This window comes from Pithys albifrons, chromosome 3 (assembly GCF_047495875.1).
Source record: "Pithys albifrons albifrons isolate INPA30051 chromosome 3, PitAlb_v1, whole genome shotgun sequence".
In the NCBI taxonomy this organism is placed as follows: domain Eukaryota; kingdom Metazoa; phylum Chordata; class Aves; order Passeriformes; family Thamnophilidae; genus Pithys; species Pithys albifrons.
In genome coordinates this window covers 52701794-52707793 of record NC_092460.1, presented here as the reverse complement: position 1 = coordinate 52707793, position 6000 = coordinate 52701794, and the positions used below count along the sequence as shown (strand labels likewise).

The window sequence follows — 6000 nt, the reverse complement described above, 5'->3', positions numbered from 1 at the left end:
GTAGGTGTGTGTTATATTGTAGTCTACTTTTAATTTTCCCTTTTTGTGTAAATATATAACTAGTCAAGTTCAAGTCTAAGTGTCTAGGTTTTTTTCTCCCTTTTCTCAGCTGGTTGAGAGGGAGCTTTGTCCTTTGGTTTATACTTGGCATTTTGTCAAAGTTTTCAAACCAAAACATGAAGATAATAAGACGATATCTTTGCATAATCAAGAAGCATCTATGGCAGGTGAGGAAAATGTAATGAGCCCTTGCTTGGTGCATTTTACACTTGGCAAGACAGTAGCAGAAAGGAAGGTACTGTTAAAGTGAAACGCTACTTCTCATGCTATAACGGAGGTAGTAATGCTTATATTGAATGATTAACTGACGTTAAAGTTTAAATGTTTATCAGTTTTCTTTTCATAGACCCATTCTGTCAGCCAGGATGTTGCCACAGTTAATGACTCTTCTAACTGCTTCCATCTGGCAGGTCTGTAGTATGGAAACAGCACATCTTTGGTGTCTCTCCTGGGACCTCATAACTCATCACCAGTGCACAGAGACATGAAGCACTCTGGAAAGACACACTGCTCCCACAGAGGAGTAAGCAAGAGTAGCGGGGCCTAAGAATCATCCCATTGGGGTTGTTCTCAGTATCCCAAACCCGGGTCTCTTCTTTCTGTCTTGCTATCTTTCAACAACTTGAAGACTCTCAAGATACTCCATGTGTTCCTTCTCAGACTCCAAGATACAGCTGGCTCTAAGCGCACCCTCCTCCTCCCTGCTGGCTCACTGTATCCATGCAAGTTACAGGCCCTCTGACTGTCGTATGATTCTATTTATCTTTTTCCCCGTCCCATCTTCTGGAGGCAGCTCTGTCCCTAGCATAACCCTGCTGCTCCCAGGGGAAGGTGCCTGTCACATTCCCTGTTAAAACAAAAAAATACCCCATGCAAAGGCAAAACAGAGAACCCACTAGGCAATCTCCATAAGAGTGGTGATGAAGTAAGACTTCAACAACACAAGCAAATGCATTAGCTGCCTTGCCCTTGGGGCCCTGTTCACCCTCTGAGTCTTGAAACGGGTATTTCGGTGGAGTCCTTCTTGGCAAACCTGGCCTTTTGATCTAGGACAATAAAACCCTTCTTCTCTTAATAATAAAGATAACTGTATCCAGGACATTTCAAACTTGAGAAACTGCTTTACCAGCATTTTACAAGATAGGGTGGGATTATTTCTGTGACTGTTCCTATAGAAATGAGGTGGTTTATGTGTCTGGTTGTTCTGTCCCTACTTTCAAATGATCAGACACACCAGACAGCAGGGCAGTGGTCTCTAAGGTACTATGGTGCTACTGGTTTTGTAAGGCTAGGTGTTGGGCCGAGGGAGAAAGTCCCAAAACCTGCATCATTAACTTTGTTATGACAGGGGTAATGTAGTCCTGCTCATAACATGTCCTCACATTGTTGCTGGGACCCTTAGCCTCCAGGATGAACTGCCCGGGAGCTGTTCCTTGCACCTTGCTCCTTGCTTCTTGCTCCTTACCAGTTGCCTTGAATGGCACCAGTATTCTCCAACTCACTTCAGTGACCTCTTCTTGAAAATTCATGCGAGATTGTTTACTTTGATTTGGGGTGGGTTTATCTGAACATCTGTCCTTATGCTGGGAATCCATCAAGCATGCAAACTTCAAGACCCTGAAGTAGTTGGCTTCTATTTCTAGCCATGACAATCAGCCAAAGGCTTGGCGCTGCTTTATTTATGTTTAATATATTAAATCTGTTTCTGTGAATTTCTCTGTGACAGACAGACATGCCACAGATGGGCGACATGTGTGGGAGGGGAGTCTGTTTCTGGACAGGCACCATCCTCCTCTGCTTCTCCCACAGCCCCACCATCCACTTTGCGAATTCCCAGGGAACCCATTCCCCAGGTCACTGACAAAAGCAGCAAAAGCAGCAAAAGCTTCAACTAAGAGCAAGGAGAGAGCTGGGAGGAAAGGCAAGGTTCTCTGTCCTAAAATGATCCCAAATAAAGATGGGACCCAGGGTATCAAGACCTGGGTTTGCTTCTTCAGTGGTTATGCAGCTGCTGTTGGTAACTGCTTTGCACTGTCATTTGGGCTTGGTTGTGCACGTTCCCCTGTCATAGTTTTGACCTCGGCAAAATGCCAAGTATTCACCTAGTCAACAGCAGCCCTCCCACCTTTCACAGAGAGGGAAGAAAGGGAAAAAACCTGCAAAACTGGAATTTACAATAAGGCAATTATATTTTTACAGAAAAGAAAAAATAAAAATTAAAAGAAACAATATTCACACAGTTCAGCAGACTGCAAGAATAGTGGACAGCAGACACTGGGCAGATGACAGGGGTGGGCAGGAAACATCTTCAGCAGCAAGACAGCAGGAACTTTTTTCTCAGAAGCAGCTTCGGGGCAGCTTTGTGCCTCAGTGCTAAGTGCTGCATGGAGGAGGTAGAAGCCTGATCTGAGATTTCAGGTGCTTGTTTCAAGCAAGAGAGAAGGAGCTAAAGCCAAGCTCTCAGCTGTCATCCCAGCCTTGCAGATCTCTCTTTAGTGGCAGTACAGAGCAGGCTGTAACACTACTTCTGCTGTTTTACTGATGGTACCTTTACCAGAAGTGCAAACCCACTGTGATAAATTATTTTCTTATGTTCTTACTAGCTCAAGATCTCCCCAGATAAGGTATGACAGCAGATTTTTGTTTAGCAATCCAGTGCCTGCAATAGTGGATGGGGTCAGCAACAGATTATCATTAGAATGATAGCATCGAGGAGTCCAGAGAGATCAGATAATGCAGAACTCCAGGGACTGAAAAAGAGAGTGAACTTGGCACACCTGTGTATCATCTGTCATCACCAAGCCCCAGGCTTGGGAAGGCCAGGTGATAAGAGGGTCCTTCAGCTGAGGAAGGTGCTTAGCCAGACAGGCCTCTTCTCCTATGGAAGGATGAGGACAGGCACCTAATCACACATCTCTCCCTTCTGGGGCTTGTACAGCACTTTGCACAAATAAGACCTTACTCCTAGTGAGGTACCCGGGCGACTCTAATGAAATGACTGTCCCGACTGCAGTTCTTACTGGAATTAGCTGTTAATTTCTGGTCTCAAAAGAGATGAGGATCTTTTGAAGGGCTAGTGAACATGTTTTATTTATTGAGTAGTACTGGTATTTTATCTGCTGGGTCCTCCAGCAAGTTCACTAGTTTCTCCTCCAGTTCACTAATGAAATGACCACCAAGAAAGAAGGCGCCTACCTCGAAGAGCTGAAGTGACAGATAGGTGGTTGGCCAAGTAACATGGGGGAAGGTGCATTTGACAGATGCGTACAGATGTTTGTGTTGCCTAAAATGGGAGAAAAGAACTTTCAAAACAGTATTAATATAGATAAAATAGAGATCTGGTCTTTAATGAAAGTGCTTTCAGGTGCTACACAATACATAGGTGCATAGTATAGGGTTCTTACAAATTTGTTACACTAATTATTTTTCATACCTAATGGATACATCCAACCTGAGAATTGTCCAGCCCCAGAACCAACTTGGGTCTGCCCTTTTGGAGCTTTTCCAATGGTTTGGAACCTTCCATCTTTGACTACAATCATATCTTCCAGGTGCATGTGTTCCAAACAAGATATCCTTGCTGAAATCTTTTCCTTGAAAAGAACGTTAAACAGAATTTCAAGAATGTGTCACAAACTGTGAGTAATGGGTTTAGAAACTGTTAACTGGTACCTTAAGTGGGAAAAACTATACAGCTGTATTAAAATATACAAATATATAAAAATCTTAAGGCATCCTTTGGTATCTAATATATGCACAACAGAGGTTTTCATTCCATCTTTGCTGTATGAAAATGAATAGTATCAAACAATATTGTTATTAATCTTAGGCTTAGCCAGCCAGTAGGGTTGTGTTCCCAGCATATTACTTACACAGTATATTTTGCTGATAAATGTGCAGTAACATTTTCCAGTGCAAGCATAAATGTAGGTGGGAGACAGTGAGAAGAAATCCCAAATAATACCATCCAGTTGGTGCCAGGATATATTGTAAGCAGATCCTATTACTGGAACAGAGGGGAAAACATATTAGTTATAGCCCAAGAGTGACAAAAGTGTCTTTATTGAGAAGAGTCTTTAAAGAAAGATTCTACTATGGAAAAAGCTCTATGCAACTTCTAGGATTGATACAATCTGTAAGTCATATGTGTGTTTTTATGTGATTTTTGGCACCTATATTGAGTCTTCAAATGACATCCTTTATCATGAATGCAGAGAAAAAAGGTAATTTCAGCAAAGCACATTCCAGCTAGCTTTGACCAACCAAGTTGAATATTGAATCCAAAAGTGTCAGTTCATGCCTACAGCACTGGAGTCTTGCTCTTTTTCTTGTACATCTGTCCTGGGTTTTCTCCCAGTGTATGGCTAAATAGACCACCAGACAAAATGGAAAGAGCTCTGTTGGGATCTTAATGACCTGCTAATCCAGGTGCCATCAATATGTGCTGTTCTTAAATCCCTTCTTATGCCTTTCTTCCCAGTACTTCCACATCCAGACCTCTTCTTTGTTCTCCATTTATAAGATTTTATTGCTTTATAATTTAAAGGAAATTATGACCACTAATTATCATGATGCCTGAATCTTCAAAGACACAGTTACAATGTGCCTTTATGAGAGGCTTTAAGAGGCTTCTACCTCTATTGTGAAATAAAACACTTGATTGCATCTAGGTTTTTTTTTTCTAGGCAGTTTATTTTGTGGTCCTCTTCATCATGGCTTACAGCTACTAGGGAAATCGTGGAAAGAAGGGAAGAAGAAGCCACTATGTTTACATTAACAATTTTTATATATTTCTGCGCAGGGATTTACAAACTACAGGAGGGTCTATATGTAGAACTATTTTCTCACACAGGTACACACAAGTCCAAAACGTACACACACCATGCAAACTATCTAACAACACACAGCTATGGCTAAATATTAAGTAATATATATTTCACAAAATTGCTGTATCTAAGCAGTCTTATTTATCATATTTTTAACTTTATAAAAGAGTTCTTTAAGTGTTACTCAGCAGAGCTTCTGCAGGCTTCGTTTCCAGCTCCAGTGTGGGCCCAAGGTCTCCAAAGCGATTCCATTCTTATCTCAGAGGCTGACACCTGCAAATTCATCCTTGGTTCACTAGCCTGAAGAGACATATGTTCCCCAGCAACTAATGACAAAGACACCCCTGTCAAAGTGGTGACTTCTGAAGTCCAGTGCCACTTTAGGAAGAAGAAAAAACTAACCTGAAAGATCTGATTTATTACAGAATCATAGAATATACTGAGTTGGAAGGGACCCATCAGGATCATGAAGTGCATCTCCTGGGACTGCACAGGACTCCCCTGTAATCACATCATGTGGCTAAAATTGTTGTCCAAATGCTTCTTGAATTCCTTTTATCTTTCCTTCTCCTTTTAAAATTCTTTCCTGCTTTAGGAAACACAAAATTTCTGGGTAAGAACAATCAGTTTTCAAGTTTAATAGAAATGAGCAATGAACACATGTATAAAAGCATGTAATTAGTGTGTGAAATTTATTACTAAGGGAGGTTGTCAAGTTGAATGTTTTAAGTAGCATGTGATGTTAGTAACATTAATATAATTTGTAGTTATGCACAGGAAGATGAGTAGTCAGATTTAATGCTTCAAGAAATAAGAATGTTTTTCTTCTTGCCACAAACAGGATTTCACAATTAGTTGCAAACTATGCATTTCCCCCCACTCCCTAGCATTCCTTTGTACTCTATCAGATAGTGACAACAGAGGCCAAGACCAGGGGCTTGATGTGCCACAGAAAAAGTTATTTACTTACTAAACACAAAATTTATGATCCTTTAGATACTGAACTTGAGATAGAATAATGAAACACATATAATACCACAGGGATGCTTGTAAATATTTCAGTGGCCTTCTGCATTCAAGACAGACAGAACATAAATGTTTCAGTCCAATCTTG

The 6000-nt window shown here is 41.1% G+C and overlaps 1 long non-coding RNA gene across 3 annotated transcripts in view; it reads right to left on the bottom strand.

Moving 5' to 3' along the window:
- Nucleotides 1-3409: 3409 nt before the first annotated feature.
- The window catches only part of LOC139670377 (uncharacterized), a 40777-nt gene continuing 38186 nt past the window's right edge, over nt 3410-6000 (bottom strand). The window contains exons 3-5 of one of the 3 annotated variants that reach the window (XR_011697476.1): nt 5289-5475; nt 3933-4066; nt 3410-3653 (exon numbers count right to left, since the gene is read on the bottom strand). This is a non-coding gene — a long non-coding RNA (uncharacterized lncRNA). Of the gene's footprint in view, nt 3654-3932; nt 4067-4749; nt 5476-6000 lie in introns of those variants that run through there. The other 2 variants (XR_011697477.1, XR_011697475.1) reach the window with 2 other exon arrangements.